Here is a 25625-nt window from a genome sequence, read left to right as displayed (position 1 = left end):
AAGAATGGTGCGTTTTGCAGCCGCCGCCCCCCACTGCAATGAATCTGAATAACTCCTCCTTTAGGGCGCAAGCAACTCCCCTCCCCCTTGCAGTCTTTCCAATTCACGATACAAAAAGACGGACAGGACAGGTTGCCTGACTTTCCGTCACTGCCACCCTTTGCCATCCTTACCCGTAGAAAGCCCTTTCATCATCCCCAAACCCTAATCTTTTCCCTTTCCTTCCCAGCCCCCAAACCCTGCCCTCTGTACCCTTCTCACCACCCGCATCCCTTCTCCTGTCATCCCCCTACCACCCGGGAAAAAAAGAGCTTGCCCCCTCCTTACACTAGCCCACCCTCCCACCCAAAGAACAACTTCTGCTGCGCAGCTTGTTTTCTAGGCAGCAGCGCTATTGTGATGTCAGCGGGGGCATTGTGACAAGCCGCCAGTGTTCCGTCTCTTCATGTTGTGCACAGTTCAAACGGAAAATACATCAACAGGCAGACTACAGAAAAACTTACTATCAAAGGTTAGAGGGGGGCTTTCTCAGAGGGCTTTTTACAGTTTTTCTATTCCCAATTAGCCGTTTAAGTGTACTTATTGAAAGTAGTAATTCTTTCATAGGCCGCCCTTTCTTAGTATTTGACGTTCCTTATATTGCGGTATGAGGCTTTGCAGCAGGTTGCAAACATTCATCACCCATGACTGTCCCCAATTGAGCTCAGAAGCTCAATGTCTATCATGACCTCTCTTTTAGAATGTCCAAGAGCAAGCAAACTATTCCTCCAGGAGAGGGCGCCAACAGACTACTAAAGAGATCATCATTACTCAAAGAAAACCCCAAAAACCAATGCATGATAGGAATAAACAGGTAACTTTCTTTGGAGTGGAAGCGGAGAGATCGCACCAGATGCCAATTCTAGATCTTATCACACCTGTGGTCACTGCAGCAGCAGGTGAATCCACTTTGTCCAAAAGGGATCTATTCCATTCAATTGCAAATGATCTAGATAAGACAGAGAACTGCAGCACGGGACATAGCCGAGTTGGTCAGGTTGAGTGGTGATGAGTTTGCTATTTGGATGAATAAAGAAAGTCAAAAGTGTGAAAGATAAAAAACAAAAGGAGGAAGTGTGAAAAGTGAATGGGCCAAATTGAGGTGCATATGAAGACGTATGCTTTCTTCCAATTCATTAAACCGGGCTAATATGAATCAGGTGAATTGAGTTCTGCTTTTGGAAACTGGGTTAAGAAGGGGTGCACCGGTCCTGGAGGTACTGCAATACCAGGTCAATGCGTGGAGTGGACAGAGCAAGCTCTTTTTCCATCTCCCTGTTCTAAAAATCCATTTAATATATGGTCCCCAGATAGGGGACGTATCAGATATTAAACTGATAAGAACAGATACTACACTTGATCTTAGCCAAAAGGCCGAGAAGCGATAACCAGAATTGGTTTGGGCCTCGAGTGGCACCCTGGCCTATGCCGGACACATCTTAGGGAGAGAGAGCGAGAGGGAGACAAACCCACGCCTACAGAAGACATTTTGTCACCCAAGCCAACCCTTGAAAAGGCTGCTTTGCAGAGCAAAAACAAGAAGAATGGTGCGTTTTGCAGCCGCCGCCCCCCACTGCAATGAATCTGAATAACTCCTCCTTTAGGGCGCAAGCAACTCCCCTCCCCCTTGCAGTCTTTCCAATTCACGATACAAAAAGACGGACAGGACAGGTTGCCTGACTTTCCGTCACTGCCACCCTTTGCCATCCTTACCCGTAGAAAGCCCTTTCATCATCCCCAAACCCTAATCTTTTCCCTTTCCTTCCCAGCCCCCAAACCCTGCCCTCTGTACCCTTCTCACCACCCGCATCCCTTCTCCTGTCATCCCCCTACCACCCGGGAAAAAAAGAGCTTGCCCCCTCCTTACACTAGCCCACCCTCCCACCCAAAGAACAACTTCTGCTGCGCAGCTTGTTTTCTAGGCAGCAGCGCTATTGTGATGTCAGCGGGGGCATTGTGACAAGCCGCCAGTGTTCCGTCTCTTCATGTTGTGCACAGTTCAAACGGAAAATACATCAACAGGCAGACTACAGAAAAACTTACTATCAAAGGTTAGAGGGGGGCTTTCTCAGAGGGCTTTTTACAGTTTTTCTATTCCCAATTAGCCGTTTAAGTGTACTTATTGAAAGTAGTAATTCTTTCATAGGCCGCCCTTTCTTAGTATTTGACGTTCCTTATATTGCGGTATGAGGCTTTGCAGCAGGTTGCAAACATTCATCACCCATGACTGTCCCCAATTGAGCTCAGAAGCTCAATGTCTATCATGACCTCTCTTTTAGAATGTCCAAGAGCAAGCAAACTATTCCTCCAGGAGAGGGCGCCAACAGACTACTAAAGAGATCATCATTACTCAAAGAAAACCCCAAAAACCAATGCATGATAGGAATAAACAGGTAACTTTCTTTGGAGTGGAAGCGGAGAGATCGCACCAGATGCCAATTCTAGATCTTATCACACCTGTGGTCACTGCAGCAGCAGGTGAATCCACTTTGTCCAAAAGGGATCTATTCCATTCAATTGCAAATGATCTAGATAAGACAGAGAACTGCAGCACGGGACATAGCCGAGTTGGTCAGGTTGAGTGGTGATGAGTTTGCTATTTGGATGAATAAAGAAAGTCAAAAGTGTGAAAGATAAAAAACAAAAGGAGGAAGTGTGAAAAGTGAATGGGCCAAATTGAGGTGCATATGAAGACGTATGCTTTCTTCCAATTCATTAAACCGGGCTAATATGAATCAGGTGAATTGAGTTCTGCTTTTGGAAACTGGGTTAAGAAGGGGTGCACCGGTCCTGGAGGTACTGCAATACCAGGTCAATGCGTGGAGTGGACAGAGCAAGCTCTTTTTCCATCTCCCTGTTCTAAAAATCCATTTAATATATGGTCCCCAGATAGGGGACGTATCAGATATTAAACTGATAAGAACAGATTTTGATTTAATGAAGCTTTCCAAAGCACCACAAAAAATGCATGACCGAAGTCACACCAAAAACAGTGCAAAGGCTAGGATTCGTGTGGACCCCACCGTGAGGAGAGGGTCCCCAAAAATCAACCCCGTCCCTCCGAGCCAGAAGGCCACAGCAAGGGTCAGGGATCTTCGGTGCTCTCCCAAGCCGAAGCCTGGTTGAGCCTTGTCGTTGCTCCCAGCGTCCACCCAGGCATCTTACCCAAGTGGAGTAGAGAGCTACTAGTTGTTGGTTTCGCAGCCGAAACTGCCCGGACCGTCAACCGGTGTTGGTTTCTCAGCCCAAGGCTAACCGGACCTCCAACCGGGTGTTGGTTTCTCAGCCGAAGCTGACCCAGACCTCCAACCGGGTGTTGGTTTCTCAGCCGAAGCTGACCCAGACCTCCAACCGGGTGTTAGTTTCTCAGCCCAAAGCTGACCAGACCTCCGACCGGGATTATAAAAATTTCCCTTCCTAGCCAGAAGGCCGGGATAGGGTAATATGCTCAAAAAGTATGAAAAGGCAAGGTACGGTGTGCTACAGAGCCCAAGGCTTGCCGGGGTCCCAAGCCAGCAAGCTCAGACTCACTCCAGGGTCGTCAGTCCTGGGGCACGTTGTACCATAGCCCCCCACCCTTACTCAGTCTAATAGCCTCGATCCTGGTAGGGCCATGTTTTCCTCTAGATGAATATACTATCCACCCAGAGTACTAGCAAGCGCAACCTTCCAGTGTGCATTGTATCATTGTACTAAGGTGGCCTGGAGCTTAAACCACCTCTTCGAACAACACTACACTTGATCTTAGCCAAAAGGCCGAGAAGCGATAACCAGAATTGGTTTGGGCCTCGAGTGGCACCCTGGCCTATGCCGGACACATCTTAGGGAGAGAGAGCGAGAGGGAGACAAACCCTCGCCTACAGAAGACATTTTGTCACCCAAGCCAACCCTTGAAAAGGCTGCTTTGCAGAGCAAAAACAAGAAGAATGGTGCGTTTTGCAGCCGCCGCCCCCCACTGCAATGAATCTGAATAACTCCTCCTTTAGGGCGCAAGCAACTCCCCTCCCCCTTGCAGTCTTTCCAATTCACGATACAAAAAGACGGACAGGACAGGTTGCCTGACTTTCCGTCACTGCCACCCTTTGCCATCCTTACCCGTAGAAAGCCCTTTCATCATCCCCAAACCCTAATCTTTTCCCTTTCCTTCCCAGCCCCCAAACCCTGCCCTCTGTACCCTTCTCACCACCCGCATCCCTTCTCCTGTCATCCCCCTACCACCCGGGAAAAAAAGAGCTTGCCCCCTCCTTACACTAGCCCACCCTCCCACCCAAAGAACAACTTCTGCTGCGCAGCTTGTTTTCTAGGCAGCAGCGCTATTGTGATGTCAGCGGGGGCATTGTGACAAGCCGCCAGTGTTCCGTCTCTTCATGTTGTGCACAGTTCAAACGGAAAATACATCAACAGGCAGACTACAGAAAAACTTACTATCAAAGGTTAGAGGGGGGCTTTCTCAGAGGGCTTTTTACAGTTTTTCTATTCCCAATTAGCCGTTTAAGTGTACTTATTGAAAGTAGTAATTCTTTCATAGGCCGCCCTTTCTTAGTATTTGACGTTCCTTATATTGCGGTATGAGGCTTTGCAGCAGGTTGCAAACATTCATCACCCATGACTGTCCCCAATTGAGCTCAGAAGCTCAATGTCTATCATGACCTCTCTTTTAGAATGTCCAAGAGCAAGCAAACTATTCCTCCAGGAGAGGGCGCCAACAGACTACTAAAGAGATCATCATTACTCAAAGAAAACCCCAAAAACCAATGCATGATAGGAATAAACAGGTAACTTTCTTTGGAGTGGAAGCGGAGAGATCGCACCAGATGCCAATTCTAGATCTTATCACACCTGTGGTCACTGCAGCAGCAGGTGAATCCACTTTGTCCAAAAGGGATCTATTCCATTCAATTGCAAATGATCTAGATAAGACAGAGAACTGCAGCACGGGACATAGCCGAGTTGGTCAGGTTGAGTGGTGATGAGTTTGCTATTTGGATGAATAAAGAAAGTCAAAAGTGTGAAAGATAAAAAACAAAAGGAGGAAGTGTGAAAAGTGAATGGGCCAAATTGAGGTGCATATGAAGACGTATGCTTTCTTCCAATTCATTAAACCGGGCTAATATGAATCAGGTGAATTGAGTTCTGCTTTTGGAAACTGGGTTAAGAAGGGGTGCACCGGTCCTGGAGGTACTGCAATACCAGGTCAATGCGTGGAGTGGACAGAGCAAGCTCTTTTTCCATCTCCCTGTTCTAAAAATCCATTTAATATATGGTCCCCAGATAGGGGACGTATCAGATATTAAACTGATAAGAACAGATACTACACTTGATCTTAGCCAAAAGGCCGAGAAGCGATAACCAGAATTGGTTTGGGCCTCGAGTGGCACCCTGGCCTATGCCGGACACATCTTAGGGAGAGAGAGCGAGAGGGAGACAAACCCACGCCTACAGAAGACATTTTGTCACCCAAGCCAACCCTTGAAAAGGCTGCTTTGCAGAGCAAAAACAAGAAGAATGGTGCGTTTTGCAGCCGCCGCCCCCCACTGCAATGAATCTGAATAACTCCTCCTTTAGGGCGCAAGCAACTCCCCTCCCCCTTGCAGTCTTTCCAATTCACGATACAAAAAGACGGACAGGACAGGTTGCCTGACTTTCCGTCACTGCCACCCTTTGCCATCCTTACCCGTAGAAAGCCCTTTCATCATCCCCAAACCCTAATCTTTTCCCTTTCCTTCCCAGCCCCCAAACCCTGCCCTCTGTACCCTTCTCACCACCCGCATCCCTTCTCCTGTCATCCCCCTACCACCCGGGAAAAAAAGAGCTTGCCCCCTCCTTACACTAGCCCACCCTCCCACCCAAAGAACAACTTCTGCTGCGCAGCTTGTTTTCTAGGCAGCAGCGCTATTGTGATGTCAGCGGGGGCATTGTGACAAGCCGCCAGTGTTCCGTCTCTTCATGTTGTGCACAGTTCAAACGGAAAATACATCAACAGGCAGACTACAGAAAAACTTACTATCAAAGGTTAGAGGGGGGCTTTCTCAGAGGGCTTTTTACAGTTTTTCTATTCCCAATTAGCCGTTTAAGTGTACTTATTGAAAGTAGTAATTCTTTCATAGGCCGCCCTTTCTTAGTATTTGACGTTCCTTATATTGCGGTATGAGGCTTTGCAGCAGGTTGCAAACATTCATCACCCATGACTGTCCCCAATTGAGCTCAGAAGCTCAATGTCTATCATGACCTCTCTTTTAGAATGTCCAAGAGCAAGCAAACTATTCCTCCAGGAGAGGGCGCCAACAGACTACTAAAGAGATCATCATTACTCAAAGAAAACCCCAAAAACCAATGCATGATAGGAATAAACAGGTAACTTTCTTTGGAGTGGAAGCGGAGAGATCGCACCAGATGCCAATTCTAGATCTTATCACACCTGTGGTCACTGCAGCAGCAGGTGAATCCACTTTGTCCAAAAGGGATCTATTCCATTCAATTGCAAATGATCTAGATAAGACAGAGAACTGCAGCACGGGACATAGCCGAGTTGGTCAGGTTGAGTGGTGATGAGTTTGCTATTTGGATGAATAAAGAAAGTCAAAAGTGTGAAAGATAAAAAACAAAAGGAGGAAGTGTGAAAAGTGAATGGGCCAAATTGAGGTGCATATGAAGACGTATGCTTTCTTCCAATTCATTAAACCGGGCTAATATGAATCAGGTGAATTGAGTTCTGCTTTTGGAAACTGGGTTAAGAAGGGGTGCACCGGTCCTGGAGGTACTGCAATACCAGGTCAATGCGTGGAGTGGACAGAGCAAGCTCTTTTTCCATCTCCCTGTTCTAAAAATCCATTTAATATATGGTCCCCAGATAGGGGACGTATCAGATATTAAACTGATAAGAACAGATTTTTGATTTAACAGCATCTTTATTATCATGCACTACTCACAAAAAGGTAACAAACCGTGTACAGTGCCGCAGCCCCGTACACACAGAACTATACAATCCTTCTTACATAGCCATAGAGTACGACGCACTAAACTATACATCACGCTCCTATGCTTATCCATAACACTCAAGCTGAAAGAAAAAGTTAGACCATAAATAACGACGAACCGGCGATTGGGGGATGGGGGTAGGGGAAAAGGGGGATAGGGTGGGGAAATCACAGGCCCGAAGCTTTATTGAAAGACGCACATAACGGGAAAAGGAGGGAGGGGGCATGGAAGAGGTCTAAACCTCCTCCTCGGCGCTGTCGTCCGGACTGTCCATGATGGAATAGTCTCTGAGCAGGCTGTGGATCAGCCTGCGGCAATCCTGGATAGACATCCTCTCCCTCTTCAAGATGAGCCGGTTCCTGGCGACCCAAATAGCGTCCTTAAAGCAGTTCATAAGGCGCCAAGCCTCCTGGATGGCTCCAACGGTGTGAGTCCCAGGGAAGAGTCCATAAAGTACGGAATGGTACGATAGGCTCCCTCTGGGGACGGAGTTCCTCAGGTCATCCTCCAGGGCAACCAACAGGCGCTGTGCGAAACGGCAGTCCCAAAAGGCGTGCAGCGATGTTTCCTCCACGAAGGGGCACCTTGGGCAGTACCGGGTTTTGCACAGGTTCCGGGCGTGCATGAATGACCGGACGGGCAGTCCGCCCTGTATCGCCATCCATGACAAGTCCTTGTGCCCGTTGGTCAATCCAGCCGATGACACGTTTGTCCAAACAGTCTCCAGTGTGTCGTGATGAAGTCCTGGAATGTTCTCCATTTCGTCCTTGGCTCTGATGAGTTTGTGGATAGTCTTTGGCTTCCACAAATCAGGCTTGAGTCCCTCCAGTTGGTGTTCCCTCACAAACCGAACCACGTCTCCGTAGAACCATGGCGCCGTCCAGTTGTAGGGGAAGGAGCTGTCCCACTTGTCCCAGCCTAACCGTCTCCAAAGGGGGAGCAGGAAGAAGCGAGACATGGACCCACCCGCGGAACCTCTCTTGACTCGCAGAGTTCGGCGAACGCAGTCACATACGAAGGAGGATCGCAGGAGGGTGGGGATATCGGGTACGCCCTTCCCACCCTTGCGAGGATCCTTGTACATGATGCTCCGCTTTACTCTGTCCATCTTGGATCCCCAGACAAAACGAAACACCGTCCTGGTAATGGCCCTGCACACGGTGGCAAGGGGGGGCCAGGCCTGGGCCGTGTACTGCAGCACGGGCAGTACCTCGTTACGCAGGACCAGTGCTTTGCCCTCACAGGTGAGGCGTCTGAGGCTCCACAGACCGATCCGTTGGGTGATCTTGGTCAAGCGTTCCTCCCAGGACTTGAGGGCTGCTCCTTCCTTCCCGAACCAGACTCCAAGAACCTTGATGAAATCCGGCTGGATGCTGAAAGGGAAGGGGGCGGAAGAGGCCGGCTGCCAGTCCCCGAAGAGCATGGCTTCCGACTTCCCGCAGTTGACTTTGGCTCCCGAAGCCCGTCCGAAGGTCTCACAGGTCTGGCCGAGGGTGTCGACTGAGCGCCGGTCCGCGCAGAAGACGGTCACGTCGTCCATGTAGAGCGAGCACTTGACCTCGAAGCGTTCTGGTCCTGGTGCGGTGATCCCTCTGATCTCTCCATTCCGCCGGATAGCCTCTGCAAAGAGTTCTATAACACAAACAAAAAGAAGAGGTGACAGAGGACAGCCTTGTCTGACCCCTGAGAGGACCGGGAAGGGGTCAGTCTTCCAGCCGTTTACCAACACCGAGCTGTGAATATCAAAATACATTAGTTGGACATACAAGCAAAACATGTTACCCAAACCTAACCTGTGCAGAGCTTTGCCCAGGAACTCATGGGAAACACGGTCGAAGGCCTTTTCCTGATCCAACGAGATCAGGGCTGCGTGCACCCGGCGGGCTTTGATGTACTCGACCGTGTCCCGCATGAGAGCCAGGCTGTCTGCGATGCGACGTCCGGGGATGCCGCAGGTCTGATCCGGGTGGATGATCCGTCCGATAACCGTCTTCAGTCTCGTTGCCATCGTCTTGGCCAGGATCTTGTAGTCGACATTCAGAAGGGTGATGGGACGCCAATTCTTCAGGTCGCACCTCTCTCCTTTACGCTTGTACAGGATCGTGACCATTCCTTCCCTCAGAGATGGAGGCATTCTGCCCTCCACCACCATCTCCTCATACAGCCCTAACAGGTCCGGACAGATTAGGTCTCCCAGCGCTACATAGAGCTCTGCTGGGAGGCCGTCACTGCCCGGTGTCCTGCCAGAACTAAAGGATTTGGCGGCCGAGAGCAGCTCGTCCACCGTCAGAGGAACGTCCATGGCCGCCGCGTCTGCAGGGTCAAGATGGTTAGTGATACCTGAAAGGAACTTATCGGCGGCCTCGGGGTCAGTAGTCTTGCGGGCGTAGAGTTCGCTGTAGAAGTCGCTGACGACCTTCATCACGTTCTCTTTCCCGCGTCGCATGTTTCCACTCTCGTCTCGTAGTTCATTCATGGGCGTGTGACCGGCGTGGAGTTTCCTGAAAAAGAACGAGTTACATTTCTCACCCTTCTCCAGGTTCTCCACTTTGGAACGGAAGACAATTCGCTCGGACTCCTCCTCGAAGTGCCTTTTCAGGCTCCTCTTAGTCTCCTCCAGCTCCTCTCTCACGTCCCAGCCGCATCGAAGAAGGTCCTGCAGGGAACGCAGCTCACGCTGGAGTCTCCTGAAGTCCCTCCTCTTCAGACACGCCTGTTGTTGACTCTTTGCCTGAAAGAAGAAACGGAACTCGAGTTTAACGTATTCCCACCAGTCAGAAACAGACTGGAAGCCCGCCTTGTAGGCCCGCCACGTGGAGTAGGCAGCTCTAAGCTCCTCCAGAATCTCACCCTTTTCCAGCAGAGAGCAGTTCAGCTTCCAGGAGCCCGGGCCAATGGGGAAGCCATGGCCCAGCACACCTTGAAAGTGAATGGCTCTGTGGTCAGAGAAGAAGCAGGGGACCATCGAGTGCCCACTCCGCCCAACCGCCCGAGAGGTAAACACAAAGTCAATCCTGGAACGCAGCGAGCCATCGGATCGGCACCATGAATAGTTCACGGATCCGTGTCCGATGGAGCCAACAACGTCCACAAGAGAGGCTTCGGTCACCATCTCAATGAGCAGTTTGGATGTGACGTCCAACTTGGCAGCCGTTCCAGAACTGCGTCCATCCTCCTCAATCGGGCAGTTGAAATCCCCGGCCATCACTACCGTCCTGGCGGTAGCGAGCTGAGGGCGCAGGGCTTGGAGGAGCTCCAGTCGATCGCTCTTCACAGGAGAAGCATACACATTGATGAACCTGACAGGTTCTCCCGCCCAGGTGCCATCCACGAGCAGTAACCTGCCGCAGACGATTTCCTGAACAGAGTCCAATGTGAAGGCGCTTCCCCTGATCAGCACGGCGACCCCCGCGGACCTACAGTCGCCCCCGCCAGACCAGTAGGATGGGCCATGGGTCCACTCCCTGGCCAGATGGTTGAAGGACCTAGAGGAGGGAAGGGAGCATTCCTGCAGGAAAAATACATCACTAGACTGAGTGTTAAGGAACGTAAAAATTGTCTGACGTCGGAACTTGTCTCTGATGCTCCTAACATTAATGGAAAAGATGTTAATGTTAGCAGTCATTGGAGGAAAGAGAAAGTTAGAGCAGGCGGTGTGCCTTAGTTACCACTCCGGTCGGGCGGTTCTTCCTCTTTGGCACCTGCTGGTAAGGGTATCTCCAGCAGACCCTCTTCTGCTAGCTGATCAAGCAGGGATGGTGCCTCAGTGGCTTCCGACTCCTCCATTTCTTCTTCGGCCACAAGGGACTCCACCATCTGCTCCAACACGTCCGGTTCTGGGAGGAGGCCATCCTCCTCTTCCTGGGGTGGATTGGGGTCCACAATGAACAGCTTGGAAGGTTCTGCGACAGGACTATCTTCCACCTTCCTTTTCCTTTGGCCTGTACCTGAGGAGACAAGAGCTGGAAAATCCTCCTCGGTGAAAAGTGCAAGAGTGCTGAGGCCCTCTGCTCTCATGGTCTGGGGAGGGAGAGTGGGCTTTGGGGGGGGGGTGAGGAGACCAACTGAGGAGTAGGGAAATGAGGTGGAGGTAGTGGAATCCTCAGTAGGGTTGGCCGGGGGGGGAGGGGTTTGGACAGGGGTGACAGGGGGGGGGACCAGGGAGGGGGCAACAGTTTTCTTACCCTTCTTTTCCCTGGACTCCGTGGCTGCTGGGGCATCGGCTGGAGCCACGGTCGCCGGGTTCTTGGCCGCCTTGTCCTTGGCCTCTGTGGCCTTGGTCGTAGCTGCCTTGGTCGACGAAGCTGTGATTACCCGATACTGGGTCGCCGCGGCAACCCTTGCCCAGGATTTCTCCCGCTGTGGGCAGTCCTTGTAAAGGTGGTCCGCCTGTCCACATAGGTTGCAAGTCTTCTTCTTTGGGCAGTCCTTGGAGCTGTGTCCTGTCACCCGGCAAACCCTGCAGGCGTCCTCCTTGCAGGTCTTCATCGAATGCCCTTTCCCGCCACATTTCCTGCAGTTGTGTGGCATGTCCGGGTAGTAGATGAGACCAAAGGAGTTTCCCAGAGAGAATGTCGGGGGCAGGTGCTGGAGACCATCCTCGGATGCTGGTTCCCTGTAGAGTCGAACGGTTACTGACCACTTACCCGTCCAGAATCCGTTGCCGTTAAGGATGTGGGATGGCTCCCTCACCACTGTGCAGAGACGTCCCAGGAACGTGGAGATGTCTCTTCCTGGGGTGTGCGGGTTCCGCATGGAGACCGTGATCCTCTTCTCATCCCTCTGTATAGGACAGGATCCTAAAAAGGAATGAAAAGGGGAGCCCGGCATCGCTGCGTTCATCGCCTCCCAGTATCTCCTGCAGGCATTCACCGTGGCAAAGGTTACCAGAAAAATGCCAGTCATGAAGGTCTGGACACTCAGGGTTTCCGCCCTGGAGAAGCCCTGATCCAGAATCATCTTCTTGCAGAACACGTCGCTGGACATGTCCGGCAACCTACCATCCACTGCCTTTAGCTTCAGGGCGACCGTCTGCCGCATCCAAGGCTCCAGGGTTGGAGCCTTTTCAGGCGGCGTCCGGGCTCCCTCCGGCTGGCTGGCGTCGGAGGTAGGGGCCTCTTGGGCCGAAGAAGCCTCTGGATGAGCCTTCCTGGAGGTCCCTGGGTCCTGAGCCTTCCTGGCTGCCTTCTCTGGCTTGCTTGCCATGGCTGGTTCCTGCTTGAGTTCCCGGAGCTGGATCTTGGATTCTTCTCCGGGTGTCTTCTCCCGCTGTGTTCCTCCTCGAAGTTCCTCTGGTCTCCCCAAGTCTTCTCCAAGCCTTCGTCTTCTTGCTTCTTTCTGCCAAGCTCTTCTTCCGTCCGATCTCCCTCTTTCGGTCTCGGCTGGGCTTCGGAGCTTGTCTCCCTGATCGTATCTCGTCAAGTGTAGCTAGCTCAGTTTGTTCTGATAAGAACAGATACTACACTTGATCTTAGCCAAAAGGCCGAGAAGCGATAACCAGAATTGGTTTGGGCCTCGAGTGGCACCCTGGCCTATGCCGGACACATCTTAGGGAGAGAGAGCGAGAGGGAGACAAACCCACGCCTACAGAAGACATTTTGTCACCCAAGCCAACCCTTGAAAAGGCTGCTTTGCAGAGCAAAAACAAGAAGAATGGTGCGTTTTGCAGCCGCCGCCCCCCACTGCAATGAATCTGAATAACTCCTCCTTTAGGGCGCAAGCAACTCCCCTCCCCCTTGCAGTCTTTCCAATTCACGATACAAAAAGACGGACAGGACAGGTTGCCTGACTTTCCGTCACTGCCACCCTTTGCCATCCTTACCCGTAGAAAGCCCTTTCATCATCCCCAAACCCTAATCTTTTCCCTTTCCTTCCCAGCCCCCAAACCCTGCCCTCTGTACCCTTCTCACCACCCGCATCCCTTCTCCTGTCATCCCCCTACCACCCGGGAAAAAAAGAGCTTGCCCCCTCCTTACACTAGCCCACCCTCCCACCCAAAGAACAACTTCTGCTGCGCAGCTTGTTTTCTAGGCAGCAGCGCTATTGTGATGTCAGCGGGGGCATTGTGACAAGCCGCCAGTGTTCCGTCTCTTCATGTTGTGCACAGTTCAAACGGAAAATACATCAACAGGCAGACTACAGAAAAACTTACTATCAAAGGTTAGAGGGGGGCTTTCTCAGAGGGCTTTTTACAGTTTTTCTATTCCCAATTAGCCGTTTAAGTGTACTTATTGAAAGTAGTAATTCTTTCATAGGCCGCCCTTTCTTAGTATTTGACGTTCCTTATATTGCGGTATGAGGCTTTGCAGCAGGTTGCAAACATTCATCACCCATGACTGTCCCCAATTGAGCTCAGAAGCTCAATGTCTATCATGACCTCTCTTTTAGAATGTCCAAGAGCAAGCAAACTATTCCTCCAGGAGAGGGCGCCAACAGACTACTAAAGAGATCATCATTACTCAAAGAAAACCCCAAAAACCAATGCATGATAGGAATAAACAGGTAACTTTCTTTGGAGTGGAAGCGGAGAGATCGCACCAGATGCCAATTCTAGATCTTATCACACCTGTGGTCACTGCAGCAGCAGGTGAATCCACTTTGTCCAAAAGGGATCTATTCCATTCAATTGCAAATGATCTAGATAAGACAGAGAACTGCAGCACGGGACATAGCCGAGTTGGTCAGGTTGAGTGGTGATGAGTTTGCTATTTGGATGAATAAAGAAAGTCAAAAGTGTGAAAGATAAAAAACAAAAGGAGGAAGTGTGAAAAGTGAATGGGCCAAATTGAGGTGCATATGAAGACGTATGCTTTCTTCCAATTCATTAAACCGGGCTAATATGAATCAGGTGAATTGAGTTCTGCTTTTGGAAACTGGGTTAAGAAGGGGTGCACCGGTCCTGGAGGTACTGCAATACCAGGTCAATGCGTGGAGTGGACAGAGCAAGCTCTTTTTCCATCTCCCTGTTCTAAAAATCCATTTAATATATGGTCCCCAGATAGGGGACGTATCAGATATTAAACTGATAAGAACAGATACTACACTTGATCTTAGCCAAAAGGCCGAGAAGCGATAACCAGAATTGGTTTGGGCCTCGAGTGGCACCCTGGCCTATGCCGGACACATCTTAGGGAGAGAGAGCGAGAGGGAGACAAACCCACGCCTACAGAAGACATTTTGTCACCCAAGCCAACCCTTGAAAAGGCTGCTTTGCAGAGCAAAAACAAGAAGAATGGTGCGTTTTGCAGCCGCCGCCCCCCACTGCAATGAATCTGAATAACTCCTCCTTTAGGGCGCAAGCAACTCCCCTCCCCCTTGCAGTCTTTCCAATTCACGATACAAAAAGACGGACAGGACAGGTTGCCTGACTTTCCGTCACTGCCACCCTTTGCCATCCTTACCCGTAGAAAGCCCTTTCATCATCCCCAAACCCTAATCTTTTCCCTTTCCTTCCCAGCCCCCAAACCCTGCCCTCTGTACCCTTCTCACCACCCGCATCCCTTCTCCTGTCATCCCCCTACCACCCGGGAAAAAAAGAGCTTGCCCCCTCCTTACACTAGCCCACCCTCCCACCCAAAGAACAACTTCTGCTGCGCAGCTTGTTTTCTAGGCAGCAGCGCTATTGTGATGTCAGCAGGGGCATTGTGACAAGCCGCCAGTGTTCCGTCTCTTCATGTTGTGCACAGTTCAAACAGAAAATACATCAACAGGCAGACTACAGAAAAACTTACTATCAAAGGTTAGAGGGGGGCTTTCTCAGAGGGCTTTTTACAGTTTTTCTATTCCCAATTAGCCGTTTAAGTGTACTTATTCTTATTGAAAGTAGTAATTCTTTCATAGGCCGCCCTTTCTTAGTATTTGACGTTCCTTATATTGCGGTATGAGGCTTTGCAGCAGGTTGCAAACATTCATCACCCATGACTGTCTCCAATTGAGCTCAGAAGCTCAATGTCTATCATGACCTCTCTTTTAGAATGTCCAAGAGCAAGCAAACTATTCCTCCAGGAGAGGGCGCCAACAGACTACTAAAGAGATCATCATTACTCAAAGAAAACCCCAAAAACCAATGCATGATAGGAATAAACAGGTAACTTTCTTTGGAGTGGAAGCGGAGAGATCGCACCAGATGCCAATTCTAGATCTTATCACACCTATGGTCACTGCAGCAGCAGGTGAATCCACTTTGTCCAAAAGGGATCTATTCCATTCAATTGCAAATGATCTAGATAAGACAGAGAACTGCAGCACGGGACATAGCCGAGTTGGTCAGGTTGAGTGGTGATGAGTTTGCTATTTGGATGAATAAAGAAAGTCAAAAGTGTGAAAGATAAAAAACAAAAGGAGGAAGTGTGAAAAGTGAATGGGCCAAATTGAGGTGCATATGAAGACGTATGCTTTCTTCCAATTCATTAAACCGGGCTAATATGAATCAGGTGAATTGAGTTCTGCTTTTGGAAACTGGGTTAAGAAGGGGTGCACCGGTCCTGGAGGTACTGCAATACCAGGTCAATGCGTGGAGTGGACAGAGCAAGCTCTTTTTCCATCTCCCTGTTCTAAAAATCCATTTAATATATGGTCCCCAGATAGGGGACGTATCAGATATTAAACTGATAAGAACAGATACTACACTTGATCTTAGCCAAAAGGCCGAGAAGCGATAACCAGAATTGGTTTGGGCCTCGAGTGGCACCCTGGCCTATGCCGGACACATCTTAGGGAGAGAGAGCGAGAGGGAGACAAACCCACGCCTACAGAAGACATTTTGTCACCCAAGCCAACCCTTGAAAAGGCTGCTTTGCAGAGCAAAAACAAGAAGAATGGTGCGTTTTGCAGCCGCCGCCCCCCACTGCAATGAATCTGAATAACTCCTCCTTTAGGGCGCAAGCAACTCCCCTCCCCCTTGCAGTCTTTCCAATTCACGATACAAAAAGACGGACAGGACAGGTTGCCTGACTTTCCGTCACTGCCACCCTTTGCCATCCTTACCCGTAGAAAGCCCTTTCATCATCCCCAAACCCTAATCTTTTCCCTTTCCTTCCCAGCCCCCAAACCCTGCCCTCTGTACCCTTCTCACCACCCGCATCCCTTCTCCTGTCATCCCCCTACCACCCGGGAAAAAAAGAGCTTGCCCCCTCCTTACACTAGCCCACCCTCCCACCCAAAGAACAACTTCTGCTGCGCAGCTTGTTTTCTAGGCAGCAGCGCTATTGTGATGTCAGCGGGGGCATTGTGACAAGCCGCCAGTGTTCCGTCTCTTCATGTTGTGCACAGTTCAAACGGAAAATACATCAACAGGCAGACTACAGAAAAACTTACTATCAAAGGTTAGAGGGGGGCTTTCTCAGAGGGCTTTTTACAGTTTTTCTATTCCCAATTAGCCGTTTAAGTGTACTTATTGAAAGTAGTAATTCTTTCATAGGCCGCCCTTTCTTAGTATTTGACGTTCCTTATATTGCGGTATGAGGCTTTGCAGCAGGTTGCAAACATTCATCACCCATGACTGTCCCCAATTGAGCTCAGAAGCTCAATGTCTATCATGACCTCTCTTTTAGAATGTCCAAGAGCAAGCAAACTATTCCTCCAGGAGAGGGCGCCAACAGACTACTAAAGAGATCATCATTACTCAAAGAAAACCCCAAAAACCAATGCATGATAGGAATAAACAGGTAACTTTCTTTGGAGTGGAAGCGGAGAGATCGCACCAGATGCCAATTCTAGATCTTATCACACCTGTGGTCACTGCAGCAGCAGGTGAATCCACTTTGTCCAAAAGGGATCTATTCCATTCAATTGCAAATGATCTAGATAAGACAGAGAACTGCAGCACGGGACATAGCCGAGTTGGTCAGGTTGAGTGGTGATGAGTTTGCTATTTGGATGAATAAAGAAAGTCAAAAGTGTGAAAGATAAAAAACAAAAGGAGGAAGTGTGAAAAGTGAATGGGCCAAATTGAGGTGCATATGAAGACGTATGCTTTCTTCCAATTCATTAAACCGGGCTAATATGAATCAGGTGAATTGAGTTCTGCTTTTGGAAACTGGGTTAAGAAGGGGTGCACCGTTCCTGGAGGTACTGCAATACCAGGTCAATGCGTGGAGTGGACAGAGCAAGCTCTTTTTCCATCTCCCTGTTCTAAAAATCCATTTAATATATGGTCCCCAGATAGGGGACGTATCAGATATTAAACTGATAAGAACAGATACTACACTTGATCTTAGCCAAAAGGCCGAGAAGCGATAACCAGAATTGGTTTGGGCCTCGAGTGGCACCCTGGCCTATGCCGGACACATCTTAGGGAGAGAGAGCGAGAGGGAGACAAACCCACGCCTACAGAAGACATTTTGTCACCCAAGCCAACCCTTGAAAAGGCTGCTTTGCAGAGCAAAAACAAGAAGAATGGTGCGTTTTGCAGCCGCCGCCCCCCACTGCAATGAATCTGAATAACTCCTCCTTTAGGGCGCAAGCAACTCCCCTCCCCCTTGCAGTCTTTCCAATTCACGATACAAAAAGACGGACAGGACAGGTTGCCTGACTTTCCGTCACTGCCACCCTTTGCCATCCTTACCCGTAGAAAGCCCTTTCATCATCCCCAAACCCTAATCTTTTCTCTTTCCTTCCCAGCCCCCAAACCCTGCCCTCTGTACCCTTCTCACCACCCGCATCCCTTCTCCTGTCATCCCCATACCACCCGGGAAAAAAAGAGCTTGCCCCCTCCTTACACTAGCCCACCCTCCCACCCAAAGAACAACTTCTGCTGCGCAGCTTGTTTTCTAGGCAGCAGCGCTATTGTGATGTCAGCGGGGGCATTGTGACAAGCCGCCAGTGTTCCGTCTCTTCATGTTGTGCACAGTTCAAACGGAAAATACATCAACAGGCAGACTACAGAAAAACTTACTATCAAAGGTTAGAGGGGGGCTTTCTCAGAGGGCTTTTTACAGTTTTTCTATTCCCAATTAGCCGTTTAAGTGTACTTATTGAAAGTAGTAATTCTTTCATAGGCCGCCCTTTCTTAGTATTTGACGTTCCTTATATTGCGGTATGAGGCTTTGCAGCAGGTTGCAAACATTCATCACCCATGACTGTCCCCAATTGAGCTCAGAAGCTCAATGTCTATCATGACCTCTCTTTTAGAATGTCCAAGAGCAAGCAAACTATTCCTCCAGGAGAGGGCGCCAACAGACTACTAAAGAGATCATCATTACTCAAAGAAAACCCCAAAAACCAATGCATGATAGGAATAAACAGGTAACTTTCTTTGGAGTGGAAGCGGAGAGATCGCACCAGATGCCAATTCTAGATCTTATCACACCTGTGGTCACTGCAGCAGCAGGTGAATCCACTTTGTCCAAAAGGGATCTATTCCATTCAATTGCAAATGATCTAGATAAGACAGAGAACTGCAGCACGGGACATAGCCGAGTTGGTCAGGTTGAGTGGTGATGAGTTTGCTATTTGGATGAATAAAGAAAGTCAAAAGTGTGAAAGATAAAAAACAAAAGGAGGAAGTGTGAAAAGTGAATGGGCCAAATTGAGGTGCATATGAAGACGTATGCTTTCTTCCAATTCATTAAACCGGGCTAATATGAATCAGGTGAATTGAGTTCTGCTTTTGGAAACTGGGTTAAGAAGGGGTGCACCGGTCCTGGAGGTACTGCAATACCAGGTCAATGCGTGGAGTGGACAGAGCAAGCTCTTTTTCCATCTCCCTGTTCTAAAAATCCATTTAATATATGGTCCCCAGATAGGGGACGTATCAGATATTAAACTGATAAGAACAAATACTACACTTGATCTTAGCCAAAAGGCCGAGAAGCGATAACCAGAATTGGTTTGGGCCTCGAGTGGCACCCTGGCCTATGCCGGACACATCTTAGGGAGAGAGAGCGAGAGGGAGACAAACCCACGCCTACAGAAGACATTTTGTCACCCAAGCCAACCCTTGAAAAGGCTGCTTTGCAGAGCAAAAACAAGAAGAATGGTGCGTTTTGCAGCCGCCGCCCCCCACTGCAATGAATCTGAATAACTCCTCCTTTAGGGCGCAAGCAACTCCCCTCCCCCTTGCAGTCTTTCCAATTCACGATACAAAAAGACGGACAGGACAGGTTGCCTGACTTTCCGTCACTGCCACCCTTTGCCATCCTTACCCGTAGAAAGCCCTTTCATCATCCCCAAACCCTAATCTTTTCCCTTTCCTTCCCAGCCCCCAAACCCTGCCCTCTGTACCCTTCTCACCACCCGCATCCCTTCTCCTGTCATCCCCCTACCACCCGGGAAAAAAAGAGCTTGCCCCCTCCTTACACTAGCCCACCCTCCCACCCAAAGAACAACTTCTGCTGCGCAGCTTGTTTTCTAGGCAGCAGCGCTATTGTGATGTCAGCGGGGGCATTGTGACAAGCCGCCAGTGTTCCGTCTCTTCATGTTGTGCACAGTTCAAACGGAAAATACATCAACAGGCAGACTACAGAAAAACTTACTATCAAAGGTTAGAGGGGGGCTTTCTCAGAGGGCTTTTTACAGTTTTTCTATTCCCAATTAGCCGTTTAAGTGTACTTATTGAAAGTAGTAATTCTTTCATAGGCCGCCCTTTCTTAGTATTTGACGTTCCTTATATTGCGGTATGAGGCTTTGCAGCAGGTTGCAAACATTCATCACCCATGACTGTCCCCAATTGAGCTCAGAAGCTCAATGTCTATCATGACCTCTCTTTTAGAATGTCCAAGAGCAAGCAAACTATTCCTCCAGGAGAGGGCGCCAACAGACTACTAAAGAGATCATCATTACTCAAAGAAAACCCCAAAAACCAATGCATGATAGGAATAAACAGGTAACTTTCTTTGGAGTGGAAGCGGAGAGATCGCACCAGATGCCAATTCTAGATCTTATCACACCTGTGGTCACTGCAGCAGCAGGTGAATCCACTTTGTCCAAAAGGGATCTATTCCATTCAATTGCAAATGATCTAGATAAGACAGAGAACTGCAGCACGGGACATAGCCGAGTTGGTCAGGTTGAGTGGTGATGAGTTTGCTATTTGGATGAATAAAGAAAGTCAAAAGTGTGAAAGATAAAAAACAAAAGGAGGAAGTGTGAAAAGTGAATGGGCCAAATTGAGGTGCATATGAAGACGTATGCTTTCTTCCAATTCATTAAACCGGGCTAATATGAATCAGGTGAATTGAGTTCTGCTTTTGGAAACTGGGTTAAGAAGGGGTGCACCGGTCCTGGAGGTACTGCAATACCAGGTCAATGCGTGGAGTGGACAGAGCAAGCTCTTTTTCCATCTCCCTGTTCTAAAAATCCATTTAATATATGGTCCCCAGATAGGGGACGTATCAGATATTAAACTGATAAGAACAGATACCACACTTGATCTTAGCCAAAAGGCCGAGAAGCGATAACCAGAATTGGTTTGGGCCTCGAGTGGCACCCTGGCCTATGCCGGACACATCTTAGGGAGAGAGAGCGAGAGGGAGACAAACCCACGCCTACAGAAGACATTTTGTCACCCAAGCCAACCCTTGAAAAGGCTGCTTTGCAGAGCAAAAACAAGAAGAATGGTGCGTTTTGCAGCCGCCGCCCCCCACTGCAATGAATCTGAATAACTCCTCCTTTAGGGCGCAAGCAACTCCCCTCCCCCTTGCAGTCTTTCCAATTCACGATACAAAAAGACGGACAGGACAGGTTGCCTGACTTTCCGTCACTGCCACCCTTTGCCATCCTTACCCGTAGAAAGCCCTTTCATCATCCCCAAACCCTAATCTTTTCCCTTTCCTTCCCAGCCCCCAAACCCTGCCCTCTGTACCCTTCTCACCACCCGCATCCCTTCTCCTGTCATCCCCCTACCACCCGGGAAAAAAAGAGCTTGCCCCCTCCTTACACTAGCCCACCCTCCCACCCAAAGAACAACTTCTGCTGCGCAGCTTGTTTTCTAGGCAGCAGCGCTATTGTGATGTCAGCGGGGGCATTGTGACAAGCCGCCAGTGTTCCGTCTCTTCATGTTGTGCACAGTTCAAACGGAAAATACATCAACAGGCAGACTACAGAAAAACTTACTATCAAAGGTTAGAGGGGGGCTTTCTCAGAGGGCTTTTTACAGTTTTTCTATTCCCAATTAGCCGTTTAAGTGTACTTATTGAAAGTAGTAATTCTTTCATAGGCCGCCCTTTCTTAGTATTTGACGTTCCTTATATTGCGGTATGAGGCTTTGCAGCAGGTTGCAAACATTCATCACCCATGACTGTCCCCAATTGAGCTCAGAAGCTCAATGTCTATCATGACCTCTCTTTTAGAATGTCCAAGAGCAAGCAAACTATTCCTCCAGGAGAGGGCGCCAACAGACTACTAAAGAGATCATCATTACTCAAAGAAAACCCCAAAAACCAATGCATGATAGGAATAAACAGGTAACTTTCTTTGGAGTGGAAGCGGAGAGATCGCACCAGATGCCAATTCTAGATCTTATCACACCTGTGGTCACTGCAGCAGCAGGTGAATCCACTTTGTCCAAAAGGGATCTATTCCATTCAATTGCAAATGATCTAGATAAGACAGAGAACTGCAGCACGGGACATAGCCGAGTTGGTCAGGTTGAGTGGTGATGAGTTTGCTATTTGGATGAATAAAGAAAGTCAAAAGTGTGAAAGATAAAAAACAAAAGGAGGAAGTGTGAAAAGTGAATGGGCCAAATTGAGGTGCATATGAAGACGTATGCTTTCTTCCAATTCATTAAACCGGGCTAATATGAATCAGGTGAATTGAGTTCTGCTTTTGGAAACTGGGTTAAGAAGGGGTGCACCGGTCCTGGAGGTACTGCAATACCAGGTCAATGCGTGGAGTGGACAGAGCAATCTCTTTTTCCATCTCCCTGTTCTAAAAATCCATTTAATATATGGTCCCCAGATAGGGGACATATCAGATATTAAACTGATAAGAACAGATTTGATTTAATGAAGCTTTCCAAAGCACCACAAAAAATGCATGACCGAAGTCACACCAAAAACAGTGCAAAGGCTAGGATTCGTGTGGACCCCACCGTGAGGAGAGGGTCCCCAAAAATCAACCCCGTCCCTCCGAGCCAGAAGGCCACAGCAAGGGTCAGGGATCTTCGGTGCTCTCCCAAGCCGAAGCCTGGTTGAGCCTTGTCGTTGCTCCCAGCGTCCACCCAGGCATCTTACCCAAGTGGAGTAGAGAGCTACTAGTTGTTGGTTTCGCAGCCGAAACTGCCCGGACCGTCAACCGGTGTTGGTTTCTCAGCCCAAGGCTAACCGGACCTCCAACCGGGTGTTGGTTTCTCAGCCGAAGCTGACCCAGACCTCCAACCGGGTGTTGGTTTCTCAGCCGAAGCTGACCCAGACCTCCAACCGGGTGTTAGTTTCTCAGCCCAAAGCTGACCAGACCTCCGACCGGGATTATAAAAATTTCCCTTCCTAGCCAGAAGGCCGGGATAGGGTAATATGCTCAAAAAGTATGAAAAGGCAAGGTACGGTGTGCTACAGAGCCCAAGGCTTGCCGGGGTCCCAAGCCAGCAAGCTCAGACTCACTCCAGGGTCGTCAGTCCTGGGGCACGTTGTACCATAGCCCCCCACCCTTACTCAGTCTAATAGCCTCGATCCTGGTAGGGCCATGTTTTCCTCTAGATGAATATACTATCCACCCAGAGTACTAGCAAGCGCAACCTTCCAGTGTGCATTGTATCATTGTACTAAGGTGGCCTGGAGCTTAAACCACCTCTTCGAACAACACTACACTTGATCTTAGCCAAAAGGCCGAGAAGCGATAACCAGAATTGGTTTGGGCCTCGAGTGGCACCCTGGCCTATGCCGGACACATCTTAGGGAGAGAGGGCGAGAGGGAGACAAACCCACGCCTACAGAAGACATTTTGTCACCCAAGCCAACCCTTGAAAAGGCTGCTTTGCAGAGCAAAAACAAGAAGAATGGTGCGTTTTGCAGCCGCCGCCCCCCACTGCAATGAATCTGAATAACTCCTCCTTTAGGGCGCAAGCAACTCCCCTCCCCCTTGCAGTCTTTCCAATTCACGATACAAAAAGACGGACAGGACAGGTTGCCTGACTTTCCGTCACTGCCACCCTTTGCCATCCTTACCCGTAGAAAGCCCTTTCATCATCCCCAAACCCTAATCTTTTCCCTTTCCTTCCCAGCCCCCAAACCCTGCCCTCTGTACCCTTCTCACCACCCGCATCCCTTCTCCTGTCATCCCCCTACCACCCGGGAAAAAAAGAGCTTGCCCCCTCCTTACACTAGCCCACCCTCCCACCCAAAGAACAACTTCTGCTGCGCAGCTTGTTTTCTAGGCAGCAGCGCTATTGTGATGTCAGCGGGGGCATTGTGACAAGCCGCCAGTGTTCCGTCTCTTCATGTTGTGCACAGTTCAAACGGAAAATACATCAACAGGCAGACTACAGAAAAACTTACTATCAAAGGTTAGAGGGGGGCTTTCTCAGAGGGCTTTTTACAGTTTTTCTATTCCCAATTAGCCGTTTAAGTGTACTTATTGAAAGTAGTAATTCTTTCATAGGCCGCCCTTTCTTAGTATTTGACGTTCCTTATATTGCGGTATGAGGCTTTGCAGCAGGTTGCAAACATTCATCACCCATGACTGTCCCCAATTGAGCTCAGAAGCTCAATGTCTATCATGACCTCTCTTTTAGAATGTCCAAGAGCAAGCAAACTATTCCTCCAGGAGAGGGCGCCAACAGACTACTAAAGAGATCATCATTACTCAAAGAAAACCCCAAAAACCAATGCATGATAGGAATAAACAGGTAACTTTCTTTGGAGTGGAAGCGGAGAGATCGCACCAGATGCCAATTCTAGATCTTATCACACCTGTGGTCACTGCAGCAGCAGGTGAATCCACTTTGTCCAAAAGGGATCTATTCCATTCAATTGCAAATGATCTAGATAAGACAGAGAACTGCAGCACGGGACATAGCCGAGTTGGTCAGGTTGAGTGGTGATGAGTTTGCTATTTGGATGAATAAAGAAAGTCAAAAGTGTGAAAGATAAAAAACAAAAGGAGGAAGTGTGAAAAGTGAATGGGCCAAATTGAGGTGCATATGAAGACGTATGCTTTCTTCCAATTCATTAAACCGGGCTAATATGAATCAGGTGAATTGAGTTCTGCTTTTGGAAACTGGGTTAAGAAGGGGTGCACCGGTCCTGGAGGTACTGCAATACCAGGTCAATGCGTGGAGTGGACAGAGCAAGCTCTTTTTCCATCTCCCTGTTCTAAAAATCCATTTAATATATGGTCCCCAGATAGGGGACGTATCAGATATTAAACTGATAAGAACAGATTTTTTTTTTTTTTTTTTTTTTTTTGAAGGATGAGTTTGAAAATAATAAAGTGACCGCCTCTCGTTGCCCAGGTAACTGTCCGTCACAAGAGGGCTATGACATCCTACGATGCACACTCCCCCAAGGCCAGCAGTTGTGCAATACCCTGGCACCTTTCAGCACCAACCAAGGTAGTACCCTCCCAAACTACACTTGATCTTAGCCAAAAGGCCGAGAAGCGATAACCAGAATTGGTTTGGGCCTCGAGTGGCACCCTGGCCTATGCCGGACACATCTTAGGGAGAGAGAGCGAGAGGGAGACAAACCCACGCCTACAGAAGACATTTTGTCACCCAAGCCAACCCTTGAAAAGGCTGCTTTGCAGAGCAAAAACAAGAAGAATGGTGCGTTTTGCAGCCGCCGCCCCCCACTGCAATGAATCTGAATAACTCCTCCTTTAGGGCGCAAGCAACTCCCCTCCCCCTTGCAGTCTTTCCAATTCACGATACAAAAAGACGGACAGGACAGGTTGCCTGACTTTCCGTCACTGCCACCCTTTGCCATCCTTACCCGTAGAAAGCCCTTTCATCATCCCCAAACCCTAATCTTTTCCCTTTCCTTCCCAGCCCCCAAACCCTGCCCTCTGTACCCTTCTCACCACCCGCATCCCTTCTCCTGTCATCCCCCTACCACCCGGGAAAAAAAGAGCTTGCCCCCTCCTTACACTAGCCCACCCTCCCACCCAAAGAACAACTTCTGCTGCGCAGCTTGTTTTCTAGGCAGCAGCGCTATTGTGATGTCAGCGGGGGCATTGTGACAAGCCGCCAGTGTTCCGTCTCTTCATGTTGTGCACAGTTCAAACGGAAAATACATCAACAGGCAGACTACAGAAAAACTTACTATCAAAGGTTAGAGGGGGGCTTTCTCAGAGGGCTTTTTACAGTTTTTCTATTCCCAATTAGCCGTTTAAGTGTACTTATTGAAAGTAGTAATTCTTTCATAGGCCGCCCTTTCTTAGTATTTGACGTTCCTTATATTGCGGTATGAGGCTTTGCAGCAGGTTGCAAACATTCATCACCCATGACTGTCCCCAATTGAGCTCAGAAGCTCAATGTCTATTATGACCTCTCTTTTAGAATGTCCAAGAGCAAGCAAACTATTCCTCCAGGAGAGGGCGCCAACAGACTACTAAAGAGATCATCATTACTCAAAGAAAACCCCAAAAACCAATGCATGATAGGAATAAACAGGTAACTTTCTTTGGAGTGGAAGCGGAGAGATCGCACCAGATGCCAATTCTAGATCTTATCA

At 49.1% G+C, this 25625-nt stretch overlaps 10 non-coding genes and 2 pseudogenes across 10 annotated transcripts; all 12 read right to left on the bottom strand.

Moving 5' to 3' along the window:
- Positions 1-1234: 1234 nt before the first annotated feature.
- Positions 1235-1425, bottom strand: LOC142252673 (U2 spliceosomal RNA). Its single transcript, XR_012726042.1, has one exon. It is a non-coding gene; the product is annotated as a U2 spliceosomal RNA (small nuclear RNA).
- Positions 1426-2813: 1388 nt separating this feature from the next.
- On the bottom strand, positions 2814-3009 carry LOC142253205 (U2 spliceosomal RNA). Its single transcript, XR_012726517.1, has one exon. It is a non-coding gene; the product is annotated as a U2 spliceosomal RNA (small nuclear RNA).
- A 2186-nt stretch (positions 3010-5195) lies between these two features.
- Positions 5196-5386, bottom strand: LOC142252671 (U2 spliceosomal RNA). The gene has a single exon (XR_012726040.1). It is a non-coding gene; the product is annotated as a U2 spliceosomal RNA (small nuclear RNA).
- Positions 5387-6774: 1388 nt separating this feature from the next.
- On the bottom strand, positions 6775-6978 carry LOC142253043 (U2 spliceosomal RNA; annotated as a pseudogene).
- A 5429-nt stretch (positions 6979-12407) lies between these two features.
- On the bottom strand, positions 12408-12511 carry LOC142253589 (U2 spliceosomal RNA; annotated as a pseudogene).
- A 1388-nt stretch (positions 12512-13899) lies between these two features.
- On the bottom strand, positions 13900-14090 carry LOC142252670 (U2 spliceosomal RNA). The gene has a single exon (XR_012726039.1). It is a non-coding gene; the product is annotated as a U2 spliceosomal RNA (small nuclear RNA).
- A 1394-nt stretch (positions 14091-15484) lies between these two features.
- Positions 15485-15675, bottom strand: LOC142252669 (U2 spliceosomal RNA). The gene has a single exon (XR_012726038.1). It is a non-coding gene; the product is annotated as a U2 spliceosomal RNA (small nuclear RNA).
- A 1388-nt stretch (positions 15676-17063) lies between these two features.
- On the bottom strand, positions 17064-17254 carry LOC142252139 (U2 spliceosomal RNA). Its single transcript, XR_012725530.1, has one exon. It is a non-coding gene; the product is annotated as a U2 spliceosomal RNA (small nuclear RNA).
- Positions 17255-18642: 1388 nt separating this feature from the next.
- Positions 18643-18833, bottom strand: LOC142252907 (U2 spliceosomal RNA). Its single transcript, XR_012726269.1, has one exon. It is a non-coding gene; the product is annotated as a U2 spliceosomal RNA (small nuclear RNA).
- A 1388-nt stretch (positions 18834-20221) lies between these two features.
- Positions 20222-20412, bottom strand: LOC142252923 (U2 spliceosomal RNA). The gene has a single exon (XR_012726284.1). It is a non-coding gene; the product is annotated as a U2 spliceosomal RNA (small nuclear RNA).
- Positions 20413-21800: 1388 nt separating this feature from the next.
- Positions 21801-21995, bottom strand: LOC142253395 (U2 spliceosomal RNA). The gene has a single exon (XR_012726685.1). It is a non-coding gene; the product is annotated as a U2 spliceosomal RNA (small nuclear RNA).
- A 2186-nt stretch (positions 21996-24181) lies between these two features.
- Positions 24182-24381, bottom strand: LOC142253479 (U2 spliceosomal RNA). Its single transcript, XR_012726768.1, has one exon. It is a non-coding gene; the product is annotated as a U2 spliceosomal RNA (small nuclear RNA).
- Positions 24382-25625: the final 1244 nt, after the last annotated feature.

The sequence above is a fragment of the Anomaloglossus baeobatrachus genome, chromosome 9 (genome assembly GCF_048569485.1).
Source record: "Anomaloglossus baeobatrachus isolate aAnoBae1 chromosome 9, aAnoBae1.hap1, whole genome shotgun sequence".
NCBI classification, from domain to species: Eukaryota; Metazoa; Chordata; class Amphibia; order Anura; family Aromobatidae; genus Anomaloglossus; species Anomaloglossus baeobatrachus.
This window is presented reverse-complemented; position numbering and strand designations above follow the sequence as displayed.